The following is a 26,116-nucleotide window of genomic DNA, read 5'->3' on the forward strand; positions in this document are numbered from 1 at the left end:
CACCCTTAGAGACTGGGCTAAGGGTGAGCCATACAAACCACATGGGTGTTCCACGAAAATGCGCACGACTCCCAGTCACAATCCTCTGTGGGGAGTTAACCCTTACCGCTCCAGCACTGATTGACATAGGATTGAAAGGGAACCTACTGGATAGTAGGTGGCTAAGGCAGTGGGGCTCCCTCTGGTGGCCGTTCCTTCGCCATTGAGGGTGCGGGCACTAGATGGCACCCTACTACCAGAAATCACACACCAGACATGGCCTTTAACCTTGGTCTTCTCTGGTAATCACAGGGATTGTGTTTTATGTAACACCTTCTACCTCCAGAGTTATTTTGGGCTATCCATGGATGATGAAACACAATCTCTGGATTGATTGGCCGTCTGGGGTTGTGGCTCAAGGGAGTGAAACCTGCCACCGGGAGTGTTTAAGATCCTTGGTGCCACCTGGCGATGAAGTTAAAGAGGAGGTCAGAGTCCCCCCCAATCTTACAGAGGTGCCGGCTGAGTACCATGACCTTGCTGACATCTTCAGCAAGGATCTGGCCCTCACCCTGCCCCCACATCAACCGTATGATTGTGCTATTGATTTGATTCCGGGCGCTGAGTATCTGTCCAGCAGGCTGTACAACCTCTCACGTCCTGAGCGTGAATCAATGGAGACCTACATCCGGGACTCTTTAGCTGCTGGGCTAATCCGAAATTCTTCATCCCCATTAGGTGCAGATTTCTTTTTTGTGGGCAAGAAGGACGGCGGTCTCCGTCAATGCATTGATTATAGAGGGCTGAATGAGATTACGGTTCCCAACCAATACCCATTACCTCTCTTAGATTCAGTGTTCACGCCCCTGCATGGAGCCAAAATATTCACGAAGTTGGATCTTAGGAATGCTTACCATCTAGTTTGGATAAGGAAGGGAGACAAGTGGAAGACGGCATTTAACACCCCCTTAGGGCACTTTGAGTACCTGGTCATGCCGTTCGGCCTCACTAACGCCCCCGCAATGTTCCAGGCTTTGGTTAATGACGTTCTGCGGGATTTCCTGCACCGACTCGTCTTCGTATACCTAGACGATATCCTCAACTTCTCCCAAGACGCTGAGACTCATGTCCGTCAGGTCCTTCAGCGGTTACTGGAGAACCGGCTGTTTGTGAAGGCCGAGAAGTGCGAGTTCCATCGCACCTCTCTGTCCTTCTTGGGGTTCATTATCTCCTCCAACTCCATCGCACCCTATCCGACTAAGGTAGCTGCGGTGAGAGATTGGCCCCAACCGGTAAATCGTAGGAAGCTGCAACAGTTCCTAGGGTTCGCCAATTTTACAGGAGGTTCATTAAGGGCTACAGTCAGGTAGTTAGCCCCCTTACAGCCCTGACCTCCACCAAAGTCCCCTTCACCTGGTCGGATCGGTGTGAAGCCGTGTTTAGGGAGTTGAAACACCGGTTTTCAGCTGCAGCAGTTCTGATGCAGCCCGATCCTAGCCGCCAGTTTATTGTTGAAGTGGATGCCTCTGACTCAGGGATAGGAGCTGTGCTGTCCCAGAGCAGGGAGTCCGATAGTGTTCTCCACCCTTGTGCTTACTTCTCCCGCAGGTTAACCCCCGCCGAACGGAACTATGACATTGGCAATCGGGAACTCCTGGCTGTGAAAGAGGCCCTTGAGGAGTGGAGACATCTGTTGGAGGGAGCTGTGGTCCCATTTGTGGTTCTCACTGACCACCAGAACCTGGAATATATCCAGACCGCTAAGCGGCTGAACCCCATGCAAGCCTGGTGGTCATTGTTTTTTGGACGCTTTAACTTCAAGATCACCTACCACCCTGGGTCCAAGAACGTCCGGTCTGACGCCCTGTCCCGCGTGCATGAAGAGGAAGTTAAAGCAAGGCTGTTGGACCCACCGGACACCATCATACCGGAATCCACTATCGTCGCAACCCTCACGTGGGACATGGAGGGAGTTGTTAGGGATGCCCTGACACGACACCCAGATCCTGGAGGTGGACCACCCAACAAACTGTACGTGCTGCAGACGCTCGGACTGCCGTGTTGGACTTCTGTCACGGTTCCAAGCTCTCCTGCCATCTGGAGGTGCGAAGGACCATGGCAGTGGTCCGGCAGCGGTTCTGGTGGCCATCAGTTGAAGCCGACACCAGGGACTACATCCGGGCATGCACCACCTGCGCCAGGGGCAAGGCTTCCCACCAGCCAGAGAAGGGGCTCCTCCAGCGTTGCCTGTGCCTCGTCGCCCCTGGTCCGACATTGGATTGGACTTCGTCACGGGTCTCCCTGCCTCCCAGGGGAAGACAGTCATCCTGACAATAGCGGACCGGTTCTCGAAGGCGGCCCACATCGTGGCCCTCCCGAAGCTCCCGACTGCCCAGGAGACTGCAGACCTCCTGGTCTACCATGTCGTGCGTCTGCATGGTATCCCCATGGACACTGTATCAGACCGTGGTCCTCAGTTCTCCTCGCAGGTCTGGAGGAGTTTCTGTAAGGAGCTGGGGGCCACCCACAAGCTAACAGTCAAGCAGAGCGGGCTAGCCAGGACTTGGAGCAGGCCTTGAGATGTGTCACCTCTGCGCACCTGACGGCCTGGAGTCAACACCTGGCCTGAATCGAGTACGCACATTACAGCCAGGTGACGTCATCTACGGGCCTCTCCCCATTCAAAGTCTGCTTGGGGTATCAACCCCCATTGTTTCTGGCCGTCGAGGGAGAGGTCGAGGTGCCCTCGGTCCAGGCCCACCTCAGGAGATGCCGTCGGGTGTGGAAGAAAGCCCGCTCTGCTTGACTGTTAGTTTGTGGGTGGCCCCCAGCTCCTTACAGAAACTCCTCCAGACCTGCGAGGAGAACTGAGGACCACGGTCTGATACAGTGTCCATGGGGATACCATGCAGACACACGACGTGGTAGACCAGGAGGTCTGCAGTCTCCTGGGCAGTCGGGAGCTTCGGGAGGGCCACGATGTGCCTGTTCTGCTCTCCTGAAGGCCCGGACGCGGGCTAAGGACCATGCGGGCCGCCGACGTGCCCTGGCCCCAACATACCAGCCCGGGCAGGAGGTTTGGCTCTCCACAAAGAACATCCCTCTACAAACGGACTCCCCGAAACTAACCGACCGTTACATTGGACCCTACAAGATCCTTAAAGTGATCAGCCCGGCCGCAGTGAAGCGCCAACTCCTGGCTTCACTGCAGATTCACCCGGTTTTTCATGTTTCCCAGATCAAGCCTTACCACACATCGGACCTCTGCTCCCCCGGACCAGCGCCGCCTCCTGCCCAGATCATCAACCAGCCTGGACGGTGAAGAAACTCCTGGAAGTTCGTCGGAGGGGCCGGGGGTATCAATATCTGGTAGACTGGGAGGGGTATGGCCCAGAAGAGCGCTCCTGGGTGAAGAGGAGCTTCATTCTGGATCCTGCCCTCCTGGCGGATTTCTACCGGGAGCACCCAGACAAGCCGGGGCGGGCGCCAGGAGGCACCCGTTGAGGGGGGGTCCTGTTGTGTGGGCCGCTGAAGAGGAGGTACTGCTGGCCCACCACCAGATGGTGCCCTGCCATGTTGGCAGCATTTGGGCCTCTAGAGGGGACACTGGCCTTTTTGGTACCACCAGGTGTGCACCATTAGGCCGTCATCACCAGATCCATAAAAGCCTGGGAGAGACACCATGGCTCTGCCGAGTTATCAGCTTACCTAACAGGTAAACCTACTCAGCCTTTTTGTGCCGTCTGCACATTCATTGCTACTGAAGTCTTTGCAGTTGTGATTTATATACTTGCAGCTTGTAGCTGGGTTTGTTGGAAGTTTGGAGGAGTTGGCATCACCACTCCTCACTTTTTACTTGCTAAGTATAACAATTGACACTGCACGTTTTCCAGTTTTCCTCTGCACTCTGGGAGTTATTTGGAGTTTTCCCTCAGGAGGATTACTGTGGTTTTGCTAACTGTTTGCTGGGTGTGCACACAGCAATCTCATCTGTTTTTGCTCCTGCCAGCAGTACCGGTCTGACAGCCTCGAGCGGTGGCCACCTGGGGTACCAGGACTTGGCGGCTCTGGTGTATTGCAGGCCTCCGGCTGGCGGTGGAACTTCGTGGGTTCCGGCTCTTCTCTGGATAGGCGTCTCCTACCCTCGGGCCTGCCCATGTGTCACCATCTGTTATTTGATTGGACTCTGCATATTTGAGACCTGTTTGCACTTTTGCACAATAAATTGTTATTTATTGGTATTCCTATTCACCGCCCATTTACGCCCCCTAACGTGGGTCCATGCATTCACTTTCTCAACAATCGATTCCCTTATCAATACCTCTTTTGAATTTTTTGTGTACTAAAAGTAGGCTTTACAGGTTTTCCATGTCAGCGGGTCAAAGAGCTCTTTCTTATCTTGCACCCGCTCTGTGGAATGGTCTTCCTGCGACCATGAGGCAGTTTTTATTTTTTTATCTGTTTTACTCTTTTACTTGTGTTTTTAATTATGTATTTGAATTTTTTAATTTTTATTTATTTATTTTAATTCTATGTTGAACTGTTCTATGTGAAGTGCCTTGAGACAGCTTTTGTTGTGATTTGGCGCTTTATAAGCCGATTAAATTGAAATTGAATTGAACAACATTTTATTGAGTCTTAAAGTAAATACATATGAAATTGGTCACTGGATCTTTAAACTTTGGACATAAACTCTACATGGTGGATCCTTGATCTCTGGACATAAATAGGAATAAACAAAATCTGTATTTTTTGTTAAAAGCATCTCTTTTCAGACATTATTGGCATGAATGTCTTTCCATATATCTGAGCTGAGCTCTTGCAACTGTGCTGTGCTTCACGTCAGCATCAGTTTAATTCATAAAGAATGCAGGATGTCTCATTTTGGGAAGAAAAAAGTTTTAGTCGATCGTAGTTTATTTTCTGTATTAGCCTACTGCGTTTGGAAAGAGGTGCCATTTTATTTAAAGCGGCAATCCGTTTTGAAGTTATTAATTCTGACCGGACTCTGTCTCAGCAGAGAGCGGCACAGCGTTTGGAACTGTGCAAACGGAACAGAGGAAGATTCTCGTTTCTTGACTGCAACAAGACAAGAGTCCCATTTAGTGACTTTAATGCCACTGTCTCTAAATGGTACAACATAGCTGGTCTCACTACTGTTTTGTAAACTTTCCCCTTCACTCTTGCTGATATTCTTCGGTCACAAATCACTCCTGCCATCTTTCTCCACCCACTCCACCCTGCCTGCACTCTCTTCTTCACCTCTTAACCACACTCTCCATTACTTTGAACAGTTGACACCAAATATTTAAACTCATCTACTTTCACCACTTCTACTCCTTGTAACCGCACTATTCCACTGGGCTCCCTCTCATTCACACACATGTACTCAGTCTTGCTTCTACTGACTTTCATTCCTCTTCTCTCCAAAGCATATCTCCACCTCTCCAGACTTGACTCAACTTGCTCTCTACTCGCACTACTGATCACAATGTCATCTGCAAACATTATAGTCCATGGGGACTCCTGTCTGATCTCATCCGTCAACCTGTCCATCACCACTGTGAACAGAACAGAAAGGAGTCAGAGCTGATCCTTGGTGTAATCCCACCTCCACCTTGAATGAGTTTGTCATTCCTACTGCGCATCTCACCGCTGTCACACTATTCTTGTACATGTCCTGCACTACCCTCACACACTTCTCTGCCACTCCAGACTTCCTCATACAATACCACAGCTCTTCTCTTGGCACCCTATCATAAGCTTTTTTTCTAAGTCCACATACACACAGTATAACTCTTTCTGGCCTTCTCTATACTTCTCCAACAGTATTCTCAGAGCAAACATTGCATCTGTAGTGAAGATAAACTGTTTGATTATTATCCTCTCCACATCCATCCTTTTTTCAAAATATTTCAGAAAGCTCAGGCATGTGAGAGGCAAAAAAAGAAAAATGCTTAAAATGGCTGGGGGTCGAGATGGTCCTGGTTGTGGGGTGTGGGCGGCTTTGCCCCTCCAGAAGCTGAAGGTTTTTAGCCATGTTCATACTCCCCAGAGCCATTTTCTGCAGTGAATTTGCAAGGAGAGATAGGGGGGCAGCTGATTATCCAACTCTTTGCAAGTTGGACAAAATCTGTCTTCATGTAACACCAACTTCTGTGCTGTGTGAGTCTTCCATCCAAAACTGGAAAGGAGGACTCAAGCCTCAAGCCAGGAGGAAGACTCAAGCCTAACACCACTGAAATGATATTGTTTATAAATAAAAACCTTTGAAGCCCCCAAATCCCCTTCATTTTTATTTCACAATTTATATCTCTATTACAGACAGTATTTTATGATGGCACAATCACATTATAACACAAGTATATTATTAATGTCTTTACATGAAAATATAGTCAAAATTTAAAGATGCACATCGAACCTTTATTATTTAACACACAGAACAGTGCTTCTTTAATTGTTCAATGCAAGTGCACATTGGGGTGAATGTGAGGCATTATTTGTAAAGTGCTTTGAGCATCTGATGCAGATGGAAAAGCGCAGTACCATTCAGCGACCACACGTTTTTAGTGCACACATAGATTTACAATCATGAATACTTGCTAACCAGGACACTAAATAAAGTACAACATGTCCTTTAAATGACCTAGTTTGCAACTAGTTGAATTCAACACACTGATTAGGCTACATCTGTAGTGGCAATAATCAGACAATAAGCGAAGTGCGCAACGCATCTGCTCATGCGTGCGTCAAACGGGGTCAAAAATTCCAGCTACCAAACTCACACCGCTACCATTGAATTTCGTATAAAGTAGCATTAGAGGACTGTAAAAGTTAAGGCTTACAGGGATTGTTTCAAAGGCTTTAAGCCTTAAGGGACGCATACAATAATGACAGGTGCGCATTGTGCTGTTTTCAAATGCTCGAATGGAATTTCTAGGCTTGAAAGGTGGCTGAAAACGCAGGATTGCAAGGCTCCAACGAATTCACCCAAAGACAGAAAGAAGAAGAAATGTGATTGTAAACCACCGTTCATTCTACACAATTTCCCCACATAAAAAAATATCCAGACGAACGTAAAAGATGGACTAAAATTGTAAATGTCTTGCACACATTTATTTTGTCAATATCCTGAAACTGTGCCGAATTATAATGTGGCTGATGGCACCGTTTTCGTGCATCGGCTTATGACTGTAATGTCGCCCCATAAATGACGTGGAGTGTAATATTGTAATATTGACATGTTTTATAAACAAACTGCATGCATGCGCATATTATTGTATGTCTGTCAACTTATCAAAACAAACGTGACACCAAAGAAGTTATATGTGAGACCCACCTTCTTTGTAGTCATTACGAAGCCGGCAGAGTAACGATTTCTCATCCCTGCTTAGCAAATATTCTGCAATATCCAGAGTTTCAGACTCTGGACTTTGTCTAACCATCCGTCAGTTGCCTTCAAGGGGTCAGAAATTTGTTTGTCTCCAACTATCAAAAAGGACTGGTCATTTTCGACAACAGCTCTCTCTTCCTCCTTCGTCGGCACCAATGGCAGTTTCTGTACCGATGCAGTATACGCAAGGGCAGCCAGCTCTTCTTTCCGTTTCTGTCCACTGCCGTACGCAGTCCTGGTTGTAACAGGCAATCCACGGAGCTTACAAAAACACTTTAAATTGTCAACTTTCCAGCGGGTGAAATGGTCCAAATCATAGCACTTCTTGCTGCTTTCCGGTGTCATAACATGTGGATTGGTAGCTGAAAAGTTTAGCATACCCATAATGCACCGCGTGGCCCGAGATGTGCACTTCGCTTATACATTATTCAATTTATTAAGCTATTTTATTGGTTTACCTTGTCATCCAAAAAGTGGCCGACTCAGAAACAAGCTTTGAAGCTTTGCTCAAACTCTGAACTCTTCACGCGCTGACGTATCTCAGCTGCATGGTTTTCAGTGAATCAACGGTCAGAGAATACTGCAGTCAGAACATTGTCAGCAGATGTTAACAGCTGTTTTGTGTGTGCATCTTAAACTCCTTTCATTAAGAAACAATGCGCTGTGGTCTGGTCTGGTGGTCTCATCTAGTCATCAACAGAAAATTAACAGGATAATTTTTTTATTTTGGCGTGACATTTCTTGCTTGTGCACGAGAGCGTGAGATTGATGTGGAAAGCGTGAGTCTCACGCCAGATGTATGAGAGTTGGCAACCCTGTATTGGGGCGAAATTTGCATTTGCTGTTAAGCTATCTGCTTGTATATCACATTTATTTATTTCTTCACTGAAAATGCCAGTTTGTTGTGCTTTTGGATGCACAAATAGACATAACAATGGGTTCAAGTAGTACATATTCCCTTCAGATCCCAACAGATGAAAAAATTGGGATGTCAGACATGTGGGATGGAAGTGACTTCATCATTTTCATGCAAGTGTGTGTATGTGTTTGTTTGTTTTTGTGTTTGTGTGTGAGATTTGCTGCTTGTTGTGGTTAGCTGATGAAAAGAAATTTTGAAAAGGTTAATTTACTGTGTGCATCGACCAAGAGCCTGTGTGTGTATGTGTGTGTGAATGTGATTATCCCATGTACATGCATGTGTGTCTTAATGTGTTATGTTTGATTGTATGAGTTTATTGCCTCTGAAAACCCGTTAAATTTCCATTTCCACTACTTACATTTGAACAAACTCGTCCTAGGGATTTTGTCCAATGCACTTCAAATTTGGTACACATCATCATGACTCAATGGTGATCAAAAGTTATCAAAAGAATTTCTGTAGGTCAAAAGGCGTGGCTAGTAGGGTTCGTCAAACTTTGGTGAGCGTTTCGGGGCACGCCATTTCACGTCGAACGGCAGTCACGCCCACATACGTAGATCCTTCAAACTTGCTGGATATGATGAGGGCTCTGCCCTGAACATCTGCATATATTAACTTCCCACCTAACACATCCCACCTAACAGGAAATGTCCTATTCTTACTTTAACAGGTACTGATGTCACATAGTTAACCCCATCAACTTCATTCCACTTCTAAAACATGCAGAACAAGTTGGTGAACGTAGGCGATGATCACCGGGAAGCTATGAGTAATGGCGTCCGTGTGACGGCGTGCCAAATATCGACTCTTCCCCATGAAATTACGTTCTTCCTTTTGACGGCTTTAATTTTGTCATATCATCATGAAAATTGATACACAGGTCAAGCACGACAACCTCTTACAATTCATAGGGGCGTCGCCCATGGGCGGGGCAAAATGCCTCAATAGTCAAAGGGTGTGGCCGCCATGGCGCCGCCACTTTGAACCTTTGCCATGGAACACCAAGTCATGATAACTCCTTCATGCTTTGCCTAATTGACTTGAAACTTCACATGTGTGGTGAGGGTCAACCCCTTAACACATGTGGCCCCTCTGATTGTGGACAGAGCGCCCCCTAGTGGATGAACAATCAACTTGTCATAACTCCTTCATGCATTGTCTGATTTGCTTGAATTTTGAACCGTGTGATGAGGGTCTGCCCCTGTATGCACCTGCCCACATCTAGTCACAAGGGGACGTGCTGGTCTGGGTAGGCAGTCACGTGGCACAAGGTCCCGTATATGACTGCTTGCAGTCCTAGTATTATTATTGTTCTTGCTATGATCATTAACAGATCATGTCACTTTGTGACTTCAAGCGCTACTAAATCCAACTACATTCAATGGCTTGGATGGTTTAAAAGATATTTTCTCTTGTATTCATGCTCGTAAGCCTGGCAACTGACAAAATCCAGAGAATCCATAGAGCCTTTGGTGCGGTTTCTGTGATGTCAAAGTATTTGTATTTGCATCGTAAACATCCCACATGCTTGCAGTATGTGAAGCAAACTAACCAGCTTGTGACTGGGCCCAGTATTCAGGTCCTGTAGAGCTTCTGAGCTTGCTGACATGGAACTGAACCACAGCAGAATGTTAATAATATGAGAGATAGATTCTTGATGGAAAACATAAGGGAAAAGCTGACCAGCAAGTGGAGAAGATGATGGGACATGAACCAGGGATTGAGAGAAGTGAAAACTGCCTTTGAATGCTTCAAGGTCAGCCTCTGTTCTTCCTGTATGGAGCTTCCTCTGTTTGCATGCTATCCAATCCACTCACAATTCTCTTGTAATGCATTCAGTCCCCGTCGGGGAAGCAGGTCTGTTGATGCCTTGAGGCAGTGAATCTCCTTTACCGAACAGACATGAACTTTGCATAAATCATGCACAGTGTGAGAGTTGGACTCCATACAGACAGTGACAGAGAGGTGTCTCTGTCTGTAACCGCTCAGTGTGACCATTCTGAACAACTACGTTTTCCCAAAAGAGGAGAAGAGGTGTATCTGCCAAGTGTTAACACAAACTGAATGAAATAATACATATTTCTGTTGAGTCAGTGCCTAGATTGTTTCATACAGGATGCACAGGTTTGATACTGGGGTCATTGCTTCTGAAATCACCCAGTTTTGAAAAAAAAAGAAAAAAAAAATCCCAGGTCACCCCTCAGCTTTATTCTGTCAATTTTATATGTTAATCACATTCCAAAGTTTGGGTGAAATGTCAAACATTAGGTCTGTATCTTGAAAACTTTTGAAGTTACAGCCTTTGGAATTTTTTCATAAAAACAGTGTTTTCTATCAACTTTGCACATTAATAATGAGCTCCCTATATGCCTCACAGTTTTGAAATTGCTCATGCCAGGCTAATATTTGGTGTAAGGTTGGGAAATTGTGGGAGTTTTGGTGTGTCTAGTGTGATCTGCCTTCCACAAATGCCTCAAAATGGTAGAAAACCTGAAATTGTACACGCCGTTTGTATCTTTGATTAGTTCAAAATCAAAGAAATTTACCAGCTATGGCTTTTGAACTTTTGTATGATGTTTTGTGATATAATGGAACATGTCTACACATTTAATTATATACCAAGTTGTTTTAATAAAATTTATAGTTGTTGAAAAATGCTAATTTTAAAAAAGTGTCAAAATAAGTGTTGAAATGTACTATTATATAGCATGCTATTATACTAATATACCACACTGGCATCTGAGGTGTGGACAGTTGACTATCAAATTCATATTTTTACTATATATTCTTACATATCTCAAGATGATATGCTGCAAATATGGTGTTGTCATCAAGCTTCCTTCATGTGATTTTGTCTTCAAATCAGAATGGCAGAATCATGATAACAAATATGCAGTTTAAAATAAAAAAAAAAAACTTACAGACTATCTTGTTCATACACAATTTCATTTGTTCAACTGATGTTTACGGTTCAGATTTTAAAATCACACTTGTCGTAAAGAACTTTAAAACATATATGCTCACATTTACAATGATTTATAGCTTTCTTCTTAAAAGAGTTGGAAAACATCTCTTATTTACATTGTAAGTTGATTTTGAGTGATCTTTTTATTGTTTTACACTGGTTTACAGAAATAAAGGTGAGTTTGGTATTCCTTGCATTGCTGTTTGCTGACAGCAGTACATGTCTGTGCTTGTTTCTTCACAGCACATGACATCATGTGGGGAAATGTGTGGTTACAAGAAGTATGAACAATTGCCCAATGTTCAGCGACCTAATCCCAGCATGACCGAATTCTCTTAAAATAGATATTTTGCAATTTTTGTCTATTTTTAAACATAATGGGAATATGGTTATTATGGTTTTCCCAATTTCTAGTGACACAACCAAGGTGTTGCTCAATATTCATGAAGTGACCTAATCCCAAGATGTCCAAATCCAATCAAAATAGCCAATGTGTCATGCTAATGTGTCTTTTTATAATTACAAGAAGGAAGCTCAATATCAACACCATATTTGCAGCATATCATCTTGAGATATGTAAGAATATGGCAAAAATATGAATATGATAGTCAACTGTTCACATTGGCATCTGGGGTGATGAAAATTGGCATAGTTTGACACTATTTCAAAAAAATTTTTTCAACAACTATAAATATTGTTAAAACAACCTGGTGTATCATTTAAATGTGTAAATATGTTTCAAGGATGTGATCAAGGAAATCGGAGCTCGGATTCAGATTCAGCACCCCAAAATGACCCTAAATCAGTTCTCAAAGCCCATGCAATATTTTTTTAACCAGTGTTATATGCGAGGTTTACTCACTCTTCTTCAACCGCTTACTCCAGTTAAGGGTTGGTTGGATGGATGGATGGATGGATGGATGGATGGATGGATGGATGGATGGATGGATGGATGGATGGATGGATGGATGGATGGATGGATGGATGGATGAGATTTATTGTCATTGTCATTACAAGTGCAACAACAACAAGATTACGTTTACACTTACATTTCCACAGACAATATACAGCAATTTAATCCACAATTATTACTTGTTTACCGTAATAATGGCACACATCAGAATTATGACAACACATATACATTTGACATTGTTTATGTGCACTAAACTTAAAACAGTCCGTTTTCCAAATTGAGGTGATGTGAGTGTGTGGTAGCTGCTGCAACAGGAGTCACGCCGCCGCTAGCTTGGGGGGAACGGGGACCTGCTGCAGCTAAAACCGCGCAGCCCCCGGAGGGGAGAAGGGGTGGCGTGAGCGGTAGCCAGGATGGGGTGTGTGATGGGGGCAGGAGGGGAGGTAGGAGAGAAAGTGGAGCATGCTTCAGTCTTTGTCCATGTGTGAGTCTGTCTGTCCTTGTGTACTGGAGTAAGAGAGATAAGGAGGCAGCCAATTTTCCCAAGGCTGTAGAAATTCTTCTGGAGGAAAAACAGTGGGCATTTTATCCTTGAGAGGCTAATAGGCCTGCTGTGTTTGTGGTTGAGCAGTGAAAAACACTTTTCCAGCATCACATGAACAAACCAGATCCCAATTATGAAAATTCCCCAGCCTCTGAAATCTTCACCTTCTCCTGCAAGGCGTGCATTTGCTTCGAGATGTTATCCAACTTGCGTCTGAATTCAAGGGTTAATGCAGTCTAAGAATGCATCACCTTGACCAACTCATTAATCATGACAGACAATCGATGGGTCATGGTTTTGGCGGCAGCCGTCTTGCCAATCTTCTAGTAGGTCAAGGCAGCACATAAGCCAATAAGTACTAGCCCTTCTACTATGAAACCAAATATGAATAAATCCTCGACGTCCACCACAGAGAAAGGCGCAAAGCATGTAACCCCCCACATCTCCCAGGCATCGAGAACATAGCCCGGGCACGCAGGGTCCCACGGCCCTGATCTTCTTGTAGAAAAAATGGTGTCAATAGCCTTCAGAGACCAGCTGATCAATTCCATGATTAATCCAATATAGTTTGAAGAATTCACAGCCTGGTGAAGTAGGGACTTTAAAGGTTGGAGCAGAGATAGAGGAGAGAGGAGGAGATGTGACTGCCCTCGCTGGAGTCCCAAGCTTGCAGGGGTTCTGGAGCCTATTCCAGCAATCATAGGGCAAGAGGCGGGGTACACCCCGTACAGGATGCCAGTCTGTCGCAGGGCCACTTATAGACAAACAAACACACTCACACCTACGGACAATTTAAAGTTTCCAATCCACCTAACCTGCATGTCTTTGGATGTGGGAGGAAGCCGGAGCACCCGGAGGGAACCCACGCAAACACGGGCAGAACATGTAAACTCCACACAGAAAGGCCACAGGTGGGAATCGAACTCAAGACCTTGTTGCTGTGAGCAGTGTTGCCAAAGCAACTTTGAAAAGTTATTTTATTAGTTACGTTTCTGTGTAGGCTCTCAGTTGTCCAGGTGGTTTCCATCTTAGAGAAGCTTGAATCTTCGACTGGACTGGGTTGCTTGATGCGAGGACGTTTCGCTTCAAATCGCAGAAGCTTCCTCAGCTAAAATTCTTGCTCTGGTAGTCTGACTTCTGTCTGACCCTTGTCGAGAAGAAAAACAGAAGCCACAAAAGCTGGAGTTTTAAACCTAACCAGACACCTCCTACCGAGAGGCAGACTGCTATTGGCTAGTGATTAAACAATTGCTTTAATTAGCACCTCTTGTGCTCTAATTAGCACCCTCCTAGTGACAGGGTAGCTGTCCCTCCTAATGATGGGACTGATGCCTCTCCTGATGACGTGAATGACTCATTACCATGAACAAAAGACTGAAACTTCTTTGATCTGAGTACCCCATTGTAAACAGGAGACAAAGCGTGTCTCAGACCCCCTCCCCGGTTAAGGCTGGGTTTCAACTGTTTCACATAAAATGCCTCTTTCACCCCTCTCTCAAACCATTTCTTCTCTCTGGCTAAGATTTTAACTTCCTTGTCCTCAAACGTATGGTTAGTGTCTTTAAGGTGGAGAAGAACTGCAGAATGAGGTCCACTGGCGCCCTCTCTGCGGTTCTGGTATAGCCTTTTGTGTAAAGGTTGCTTAGTCTCACCTATGTAGTGTTCGTTACAGTTTTCCTAACATCTGATAGAATACACTACATTGCTCTGTTTGGAACTAGGGATCCTGTCCTTAGGGTGAACTAATTTCTGTCTCAAGGTGTTAACAGGTTTAAAGTAAACTGGGATTTTGTGCTGTCTGAAGATCCTCTGTAGTTTTTCCCCTACTCCTGCTAAATAAGGGAGAGACACTCCTCTTCTTCTTGTCTCCGTCTCCTGTCTATCTGGTCTCTTTGTTCTCTGGGACTTCTGTTTGTTCTTCTCGACAAAGGTCAGACAGAAGTCAGACTACCAGAGCAAGAATTTTAGCTGAGGAAGCTTCTGCGATTTGAAGCTAAACATCCTCGCGTCAAGCAACCCAGTCCAGTCGAAGATTCAAGCTTCTCTACTATTTTATTAGTTACTTTATTAGTTGCATACAGTTACTTTATACAGTTACTTCATTGGCAGCTTTATGCAGTTACTTTATTAGAAGCTGCCGACAGCTTGCATCTAATAAGTCCATCCATCCATCCATCCATCCATCCATCCATCCATCCATCCATCCATCCATCCATCCATCCATTTTCTTCCGCTTTATCCAGAGTCGGGTCGCGGGGGCAGCAGCTCAAGCAAAGCCGCCCAGACCTACCGATCCACACACACCTCCCCCAGCTCCTCTGGGGGAACCCCAAGGCGTTCCCAACACAGCCAAGAGATGTAGTCCCTCACGCATGTCCTGGGTCTTCCCTGGGGCCTCCTCCCGATGGGATGTGCCTGGAACACCTCTCCAGCGAGGTGAACAGGGGGCATTCGGAAAAGATGCCTGAGCCACCTCAACTGGCTCCTTTCGATGTGGAGGAGCAGCGCCTCGACTCCGAGCCCCTGCCGAGTGACCGAGCTCCTCACCCTATCTCTAAGGGAGCGCCCAGCCACCCTGCGGAGGAAACTCATCTCGGCCGCTTGTACTCGTGATCTCGTTCTTTCAGTAATAAGCCAAATCTCATGACCATAGGTGAGGATTGGAACGTAGATCGATCAGTAAATTGAGAGCTTTGCCCCCCTACTCAGCTCTCTCTTCACCACGATGGTCCGATACAGCGACCGTATCACTGCAGATGCTGCACCGATCCGTCTATCGATCTCACGCTCCATCCGTCCCTCACTCGTGAACAAGACCCCAACATACTTAACCTCCTCCACTTGAGGCAAGGACACTCCACCGACCTGAAGAGGGCAAAGCACGTTTTTCCGGTCGAGAACCATGGCCTCGGATTTGGACGTGCTGATTTTCATCCCGGACACTTCACACTCGGCTGCAAACCGCCCCAGTGCACGCTGAAGGTCCTGACTTGACGAAGCCAACAGAACCACATTGTCCACAAACAGCAGAGACGAGATGTTGTGGTTCCCAAATCAGACCCCCTCTACACCCTGGCTGCACCTAGAAATTCTGTCCATAAAGAACAGAACCGGTGACAAAGGACAGCCCTGGTGGAGGCCAACGTGCACTGGAAACAGCTTTGACTTACTACCGGCAATGCGAACCAAGCTCCTGCTGTGGTCATACAGGGACCGGACAGCCCTTAGCAAAGGACCCCGGACCCCGTACTCCCGGAGCACCCCCCACAGGGTGCCCCGAGGGACACGGTCGAACGCCTTCTCCAGATCCACAAAGCACATGTGGACTGGTTGGGCAAACTCCCATAAACCCTCGAGTACCCGATGGAGTGTGTAGAGATGGTCCAGTGTGCCGCGACCAGGATGAAAACCACACTGCTCCTCCTGAATCCAAGGTTCAACTATCGGTCAAATTCTCCTCTCCAGTACTCTGGAATAGACCTTACCGGGGAGGCTGAGGAGTGTGATCCCCCTGTAGTTGGAACACACCCACCGGTCCCCCTCCTTAAACAGAGGGACCACCACCCCAGTCTGCCAATCCAGAGGCACTTTCCCCGACCGCCACGCAATGTTGCAGAGGCGTGTCAGCCAAGACAGTCCCACAACATCCAGAGACTTAAGGTACTCAGGACTTTCATCCACCCCAGGAGCCTTGCCACAGAGGAGCTTTCTAACCACCTTGGTGACTTCGGCCTGGGTAATGGATGAGTCTGCCTCTGAGTCCCCAGTCTCTGCTTCCTCTTCGGAAGACGTGATGATGGGACTGAGGAGATCCTCGAAGTATTCCTCCCACCGCCCAACAACATCCCCAGTCAGGGTCAACAGCTCCCCACCCGCACCATAGACAGTGCTGGTGGAGAACTGCTTCCACCTCCTGAGGCGTCAGACGGTTTGCCAGAATTTCTTCAAGGCCAACCGATAGTCCTCCTCCATGGCCTCCCTGAACTCCTCCCAGACCCGAGTTTTTGCCTCTGCAACCGCACGGGCTGCGGCATGCTTGGCCTGCCAGTACCTGTCAGCTGCCTCTGGGGTCCCACCTACCAATAAAGACAAGTAGGGCTCCTTCTTCAGCTTGACGGCATCCCTTACTTCCGGCGTCCACCACTGGGTTTGGGGATTGCCGCTGTGACAGGCACCAGAGACCTTGTGACCACAGCTATGAGCGGCCGCATCGACAATGGAGGTGGAGAACATGGTCCACTCGGACTCCATTTCTCCAGTCTCCCCCGGGATGTGGAAGAAGCACTCCCGGAGGTGGGAGTTGAAGACCTCACTGACAGAGGGTTCGCCAGTCGTTCCCAGCAGACCCTCACGATATGTTTGGGCCTGCTGGGTCTCACTGGCTTCCTCCCCTCCCAGCGGATCCAACTCACCACCAGGTGGTGATCGGTCGACAGTTCAGCCCCTCTATTCACTCGAGTGTCCGAGACACGTGGCCGAAGGTCAGATGATACGACTACAAAGTCGATCATCAGGGTGTCCTGGTGCCACGTGCACTTACGGACACCCTTGTGCTCGAACACGGTGTTTGTGATGGACAAACTGTGACTAGCACACAAGTCCAACAACTGAACACCACTCGGGTTCATATCAGGGAGGCTGTGCTTCCCAATCACCCCCATCCAGTTCTCACTGTTGCTGCCCATGTGGGCATTGAAATCTCCCAGGAGAACAATGGAGTCCCCAGTCGGAGCGCTATCTAGTACCCCTCCCAGGGTCTCCAAGAAGGTCGGGTACTCTGCAATGCCGCTCAGCCCATAGGCCGAGACAACAGTGAGAGACCTGTCTCCGACCCGAAGGTGTAGGGACGCGACCCTCTTGTTCACCGGAGTGAACTCCAACACATGGCAACTGAGCTGGGGAGCAATAAGCAATGCAACCCCAGCTCTCCGCCTCTCCCCGTGGGCAACGCCAGAAAACTGGAGCGTCCAGCCCCTCTCCAGGAGTTGAGTACTCTCTATCTAATAAGTAATGTAACTAATAAGGTAACTAATAATCAACTTGGTTACTCTTAAGATTGAGTAATCAGCAAAGTAAATAATCAGCAAAGTAACTAATAGCTACTTTTCTGAGTACTCAATTTTAAAAATAACCAAATTAGATTACGAGTTACTTTATTAGTTACACTCAGCAGCTGCCGACAAGTTGTCTGCAGTTGCTAATGAAGTAACTGTATAAAGTAACTGTAAAATATACCTGTTTTGTTTTGTTTTGTTTGTTTGTTTGTTTTGTATGTGTCTTGGATATTCCGCTGCACACTAAATTTCCGATTCTCAGGATGAATGAAAATGTGAAAATGAAAATGAAAACTGTTTATTTCGAACATTTGATACAACAACAATTACAAGATAGATCAGTAAAGACAACAACAAAAAAGTTCCTACTGTGTACCCAACATGTCCGAAAAGGGGTAGGGTGAAGCATCAGCTTATTTATCCCTACCCCTTCTTCCCCACAACCAGTAATACCCTTTGCCACATATACACATAAATTCCTACACACCTAAACCGATATCAATATATATATATATACATATATATACACATACACATACATATACATATCAACATACATACACATATACATATATACACATATATATACACAAACATAAATATACACCTACACATACCTACTTACATACAAAATACTATATATTTACAAGCCGAAGCAAAAAACAAAAACACCCTAACCCTCATTACCCTTCCTCCTCCCTATACCCAGAAAAAAACATATTTTTGTACCGCTGTTTGAACTGGTTCATGCTTGGACATTGCTTGAGCCCCACTCCCAATCTGTTCCACATCCTCACCCCACAGACAGAAATACAGAAACCTTTTAATGTTGTTCGTGCCCACTGATGCTTTAAATTAAATTTCCCCCTCAGACTGTAATCCCCTGATCTGTTAAAAACATATTTTTAATATTTGCTGGAAGTAAATTGTTTATTGCTTTATACACAATTTGTACTGTTTGAAAATGAACCAAGTCTGTGAATTTTAAGAATTTGGATTGTAAAAATAGTGGATTTGTATGATCTCTATAGCCAGTATTATGAATAATTCTTATAGCTCTTTTCTGCATTACTGATAGTGATTGTGTTGTACCTTTATAAGTATTACCCCATACCTCTGCACAGTACTGTAAATATGGTAAAACCAGTGAGCAGTAAAGAATGCGGAGTGAGTTGTGGTCCAGAATATGTTTCGCTTTGTTTAGAACTGAAATGCTTCTTGACAGTTTACTTTGTATATGTTTTATATGAGTCTTCCAGTTTATCTTATCATCTATTATCACCCCCAGAAACTTATTTTCATGTACCCTTTCAATATCTACCCCCTCGACTTGTAACTGAACCTGTATGTCTGTATTACAATAGCCAAATAACATGTATTTTGTTTTACTTAAGTTTAATGATAATTTATTTCTGTCAAACCATATTTTCAATTTTCCCATTTCTATACTGATCCTCCTCAGTAACTCCTGCAAATCCCCCCCTGAACAAAAAATGCTTGTGTCATCTGCAAATAATACTAATTTTAATATTTTGGAAACATTGACAATATCATTTATATAATTAGAAACAGTTTTGGACCCAATACTGACCCCTGTGGACGCCACAAGCATTGTCCAAGCATGATGATGTATATTCCCCCAACTTCACAAACTGTTTTCTGTTACTTAAGTAGCTTCTCACCCAGTGCAACACCAACCCCCTAATCCCATACTGTTCAAGTTTATTGATTAATATGTCATGATTAATTGTATCAAAAGCCTTTTTAAGGTCTATAAATATTCCAACTGAATGTAATTTGTGGTCTATGGCGTTTGTAATCTCCTCAACTGATTCTATTAATGCAAGTGATGTTGAACTATGTGCTCTGAATCCATATTGACTATCAGTAAGTAATTTATGTTTATTTATGAATTTGTCTAATCTATTATTGAATAACTTTTCTAATAATTTGGAAAATTGTGGAAGCAAAGAAACAGGTCTATAATTTGTGAAGTGGTGTCTATCCCCAGTCTTATACAGCGGCACAACCTTAGCTATTTTCATTTGATTGGGAAATTTACCGGTTTGAAATGATAAGTTACAGATGTATGTTAATGGTTCTACAATCCATTCAATGACCTGTTTTACCACCACCATATCAATTTCATTTAAATCGGTAGACGTTTTATATTTACAATTATTCACAATGTCTATAATTTCATTTCCATCCACTGCTGTGAGGAACATTGAACAGGGATTTCTTTCTATGAGATTATTATCCCAATCCTCAGGTTGGGAATCTGGAATTTTTTCTGCCAAGCTTGGTCCAATATTTACAAAAAATTATTAAAACCGTTGACTACCTCATCCTTATTTTCCTTCTTGACATTATTATCAATGAAATACTGAGGGTAACTCTGTTTTTTATTACCATTTTTGATAATGCTATTTAATATATCCCATATTCCTTTAATATTGTTTTTGTTATTATATAATATGTTACTATAATATTCCTTCCTACATACCCGTATAATATTAGTTAATCTATTTTTGTATTTCTTATATCTATTTTCTGCCTCTTTAGTCTTTAGTTTTATGAATTCTCTATACAGTGTATTTTTCTTATTACATGCATTTTGTAACCCTTTCGTCATCCATGGTCGAGCTTGGATTTTTTGTTTTCTGTAGTCTTGTTTAATTGGACAATTTTTATCATATAATGATGTAAATATTTGTAAAAAAGTTTCATATGCACTATCAACATCACTTTCACTGTATACCTTTTCCCAGTTTTGCTCCTGTAAATCCTTCTTTAGTGTGTTCATGTTTTCCTCTGTCCGCACTCGCCTGTATTTTATTTTCTCCTCTGGCTGATTCCGCCGATGGTTTCTATTATAAACGATGAAAACTGGTAGATGATCACTAATGTCATTGATTAATAATCCACTCACAGTGTTATTCTCAATATCATTGCTGAATATATTATCAATTAAGGTGGCACTATGGGATGTAATTCTGCTTGGCCTGGTGATTTTTGGATATAAACTCATACTGTACATTATACTGATAAATTCATCTGTTATTTTATGCTTATTTGGATTGAGCAGATCAATATTTAAGTCACCACAAATGAACACAGTTTTTTGATTAGTTTTTGAGAACATTTTTCCCATACAGTCAGTGAATGTTTCAATACTAGATCCTGGTGCTCTATATATACAGCTGACTAATACATTTTTGCTTTTTTCTTCACATATTTCAATAGTTATACATTCTAATAAGTTATCAATCACAGTTGTCATATTGTCTACTATTTTATAATCCATGTTCTTATCCACATACACAGCCACTCCTCCTCCACTCTTATTTTTTCTGTTTACACAATTAAATTCATATCCATCCAGTTCAAAATCCATTCCTTTATCTTCATTGATCCATGTTTCTGATATAGCAATTATGTTAAATATTTTTTTAAACTGACTTAAATATTCTTTAATGTTGTTAAAGTTTGCATATAGACTTCTGCTGTTGAAATGGATTATTGATAATTTGTTATCCGTTTTAATGATCCGATTAAACTGTTCATCTGTATAATAGCAACAACTGTCATTGATATTTGAGAAGAAATTATTGTCCGGGTCTATATCGTGCTCCAAGTCCAGTACATTGTGGTCTGTGTATTTAAATGTTCTCAGTTCTACTTTTCCATGATCAGCAATCCTTTGAGTTATATCCTTCTTGTCTCCAGATGTAGATGAATAGGTAGTAGATGAATAGGTTCCTCTGGTCTGTGTCATGGTGTTGTGATGTGTTTGTGTCCTCATACCTTATTGGTCATATTTGTCCAGATCCTCACTTTAAGAAACACTATTGTTCATATTTGTCCAGCTCCTCGATGTTCCTTATTGCCATGACTTTTGCTTGTTCTGGTGATCCGTTCAGTTTGATGAATATTTTACAGTTTGAAGTCCATGTGTGCTGGATTTTTCCCTGTTTCTTTAAGAAGCGTGCTTTCCTGGCGATGTCGGCATTCCGTTTGGTGAGATGTTCATTGATGAATACGTTTGTCCCTTTCAGTTTTCTTCCTTGTTTTAACAGTGCTGTTTTGTGTTTTCTGTTGATGAATCTCATGATGACGGTTCGTTTATCACCGTCATTTCTCCGGGGCAGAGGGTGGCACGCTTCAATGTTATTTAAATCCATTTCTATACCTTTAGATAGGAGGAAATCAGCAACCTGTTTTTCCACAGAGCTGACCTCCTGTTCACTGGGCTCCCCTCCGCTCTCATCTGTTACCGCCCGTGTGTAGGACCGTGGTTTGATATGAAGACCTGTGATGATGACGTCGTTAATTCTGGTGTACTGCGCCAATTCAGCCACTCTATTTTCCAGCTGCACCAGATGCCGGTCTTTCTCGGCATTCTGGAGCCGTAATGCCTTCACCTCCTCCACCAGATCCATGATTGATTTCTGTTGCTGCTTCACAACAGAAATCTCCTCTGATAAAAAGTCCAGAGATTTTTTAATATCGTCACCTTCCTCCGCTGTCAGAACCTTCTTAGGCCCCATGGTCGGCTTATGAGCAGCTTGTCGATCGCCGATGTTAACAGCCTGCGTTGTTTGTCACCGGGATGGATCTGCACTGCGCTGGTGCCGCGCGGCCTCGGTGTTTCCGCGCTGATGGATCCGCGGTGGCTGCACGAGGCCTCGGGGAAGCGGCACTCGTGACGCGCGGCTCTAATGACGCAGCGCGCGGCCTCAGTGAATTCACCACGTTGGGCCTCGGACGTTGTTGCTGTCCAGTCGCTGGGCTAAGTTGCCGGTTGAGGTGGTATTCCCACTGTCCGGGTTGGCAAACACCGGCGTGGCAGATGGCAACTACAAACACCACCTCTGAAAACTCAGGTACAAACTTTTTGCAGCTCGCTCTGACGACACGCAGCTCTGACTGACTGTCAAACCCTTCATATGAATAAAGTGATACTTGAACTTGCCAAATTCCTGTGTTATCCACCATGACAACCTCAGTCTCAATGATGTCCTTGGACATGAAGTTGTCATCAAGGTGGAGATCTTCGTCGCTGCTTGAAGAATCTCTATCAACAACACCGTTTGAAAGTTTTTTGTTTCCTTGTGTCCAATTTACAGTTAGATGCACAACAGTTATACCCAGGCATGTCTGCAATATAATTCTTTTGACAGATATATCCAGTTTAAGTGTAATCTGTAATTTCAGCAGCAGAAATGTCCCGTAGCAATGACACAGACTTCCAAGCTCAGAGTCTCAATGTTTACATCCAGGTATCGCAAAAGCTGTGCGTGAGCACAAGCGACATACCGCAAAGCCCCATGGATCTTTGACTTTGACTATTCTGTAAGAAAGAGAAAAAGAAAAAAAAAAGAAAAAAAAACTTTTCAGTGGTGCCTTACCTGTGATGAGCATAATGCTCTAGATCAGGGGTGGGCAATCATGTGCCATGAAGGGCCGAGACACTGCAGATTTTCCTTACAACCAATCACCTCAGCAGGTGATTTCATTAATGATCACTTGTCTCAGCAGGTGATTTCATTGACGATCAGGTGTTTATGTTCAGGGGAGAAGCTCATCAGCAATCCACCTGCTGAGGTGATTGGTTGCAAGGAAAACCTGCAGTGTCTCGGCCCTTCATGGCACATGATTGCCCACCCCTGATCTAGAGCATTATGCTCATCACAGGTAAGGCACCACTGAAAAGTTTTTTTATTTATTTATTTTTTTTCTCTTTCTCACAGAATAGTACCCACCCCTGCTCTAGATTGTTGTTGTGTTTTTTCAATATATTTCACTAATTTAACATTTGTATACTGTGGTCAATAATTCTCAAAAAGAGTGCAAGTATAAAAGTAGTTTTGTCAATGCATTCTTAAGGGCCGCTTCACAGTACAAAGATGGTCGATTATGGCGAAACAGCGCGAAACAGTTCGAAATTAGTGCACCACGAAACATCACGCTGACGGGCAGGCTTGCACAAACCCGGTGCAAGAGTTCGCCGGTGTCTTTTGAGCAGGAACAGTGTGAGGTGAAGCACATGGCGCTGCTTATGTGACAGAAATAAAAAATAAAACCAGTTGGTATGTGTGGAACCACATCGCGCCTCTTATGTGGATGGAATATAAATATAAAAACCAAGAAAGAAATAAAAATCAAGAAATAAAAATCAAAAATACACGCCACCTGCAGGATTCAAACCTGCAATTTACAAACAAAACAATTTACAAAAGCTGCCAGAGAGAAACTTTACCACTGCACTACCATCGCTGTCCTATAAAAGGTGCATAAAATGCCTGAAATCAACAAGGAGATAAATGTACTTAAAAACAAAATAAAAACCACACACCATAAAAAACGCCGCATTTAATGAATCACTCCTATCAAGCGGACAATACAAGTATGATCCGTCTGTTCCTCTGTAGATGACCCATGATCATAGACATACAGTCATGACATGAATGAACCAGTGCGCTCTTATCATGTCCACATCTGATGAACCCGGCGTGTCGAGCCGGCGTGGCCCGACATGCATGTCCTATGGACGACTCCCCGCAGGATGGACACCGCATAATGTGGAACAGAGTTCACGTGGGTGATGTGACATTCAGATCGCCGTGTTATGCGTGTTATGATCTGACGGTCCGATTCACCTGGGACAGCCTGTCAATGTGTGCGCCATATGCTCGCTTGCTGCAGCCCGTCGCAACAGCGATATATGTTGTTATGTATGTCCACGTGAGGACAGCAAGCAGTCACATGTGCGTCACAGTGGACAGTTGTCAGGTCATGTCCGTCCAAACACGGTATGTTTCCCCAGCTGGGATGTCCAGAACGAAATATCTCAACAGCTGCTGCTGTTGGCAGCCACACCCCTTGTCCATCCAACGCACACACCAACGCGTCACTCTGTTTCTGTGTTATGTGATCATTTCTTTTTAGTTATTTGTTATGTAATTGTGTATGTAGGTACTGTTGTACTTATTAACATACCTGTCCTGGTTGTGGTCTTGGTGACACGTCGTGTGCACTGAGCCCATCATTTGTAGCTGTCAGTGAGTCATTGGTCAGGAGGCAGCTCGCTGTGCTGTGTGCACTCTGACGTGGCCAGCCGCTCCATCTGTACATCCATATTAGCAGTTCATGCAAGTATGCCTCCACCTCCACCCTGGCATGCCACATGTGTGGCAGATGGGGGGGAGTGCAACACATGCGTGATTCAAACGCACGGCATATGTGTTGCGGAGGGAGCCGACACTCGGGCATGCCATATGTGTTGCTGTTTTGCAATGCCACACTCATGGGGACACTTAGGCAAATTTCACAGCCAGCTCAAAAGTCATTGTCTGCTCACTATTTTAGTGCTAACAGTGCAAATGGCCACACATTTTCTAAGTGTCAAGCGAGCTGTGTTAGATGTTTGTGTGTGTCACCTGGAATTTGGCTGACACCTGCCGGTGGAGGGATTGAATGGGCTCTCACAGGGCACACTCTTTCAGCTGCTGGTGTGTGCAAATAGTTGTAGCAACAGCTGTACGAGGCGTTGGAGGCAGCTCCGAATTTACACTAATTGCATACCGTTCCTGTTTCGTGCGCAATTTGACCACATTCGTACTATGTGTGAAGGGGCCCTAAAAGATGAACCCAAAACCAACAGTGATCATTATAAAATACCATAACTAAAGATGAGCAAAACTCAAGGCCTAATAAAAAAGAATAAAATAAGGAAAACCCACCACGAAGAAACAAAGAATCAAACTATGAAACAATTTAAATAACTGAAAAGAGTTCAACAAGCAAACAAAAGGCAGAGACTAAACTAGAACAGAACTCACCATGTGGCTAAAGTATACAGTAACACACAGAAAAGAGATAATCAGGACAAAAAAGACAAGACTTAGACCCTCGTCACACATAGGCCGATTGAGGCCGAATGGCATCAGAATGACACATCCGCCCAAAGTCGGAAAGTGTTGAGGTGCAGTGTGAAGATGGACAGCAGTCTACATAGTTGGTCCCATTTGCTCGTCTGTCCCGAGTGTGTGATGCACAGTTCAAAACACTCTTGGCACTGTTGAGATGGGACACCCATCTGATGGTGGTCTATGTGCAGTTTGTGCACCATCTCATTGCAATCTACATATTCTGACGACATCCTAACATTATTTGAAATGATCTGATTGCAGTTCATTGAACTCTGAGATGGATCTGTAATGGCAAAGCCTGCTAGCATGTCCTGCTTGTGCCGTGTATGTCCACTTCCACTGCATCCCAATCAGGGAGGGAAAACGAAATGTTGATATGTAATAACATGTATGTGGCACGCATTCATCATGTGCA

Source organism: Thalassophryne amazonica, chromosome 6, assembly GCF_902500255.1.
Source record: "Thalassophryne amazonica chromosome 6, fThaAma1.1, whole genome shotgun sequence".
NCBI classification, from domain to species: domain Eukaryota; kingdom Metazoa; phylum Chordata; class Actinopteri; order Batrachoidiformes; family Batrachoididae; genus Thalassophryne; species Thalassophryne amazonica.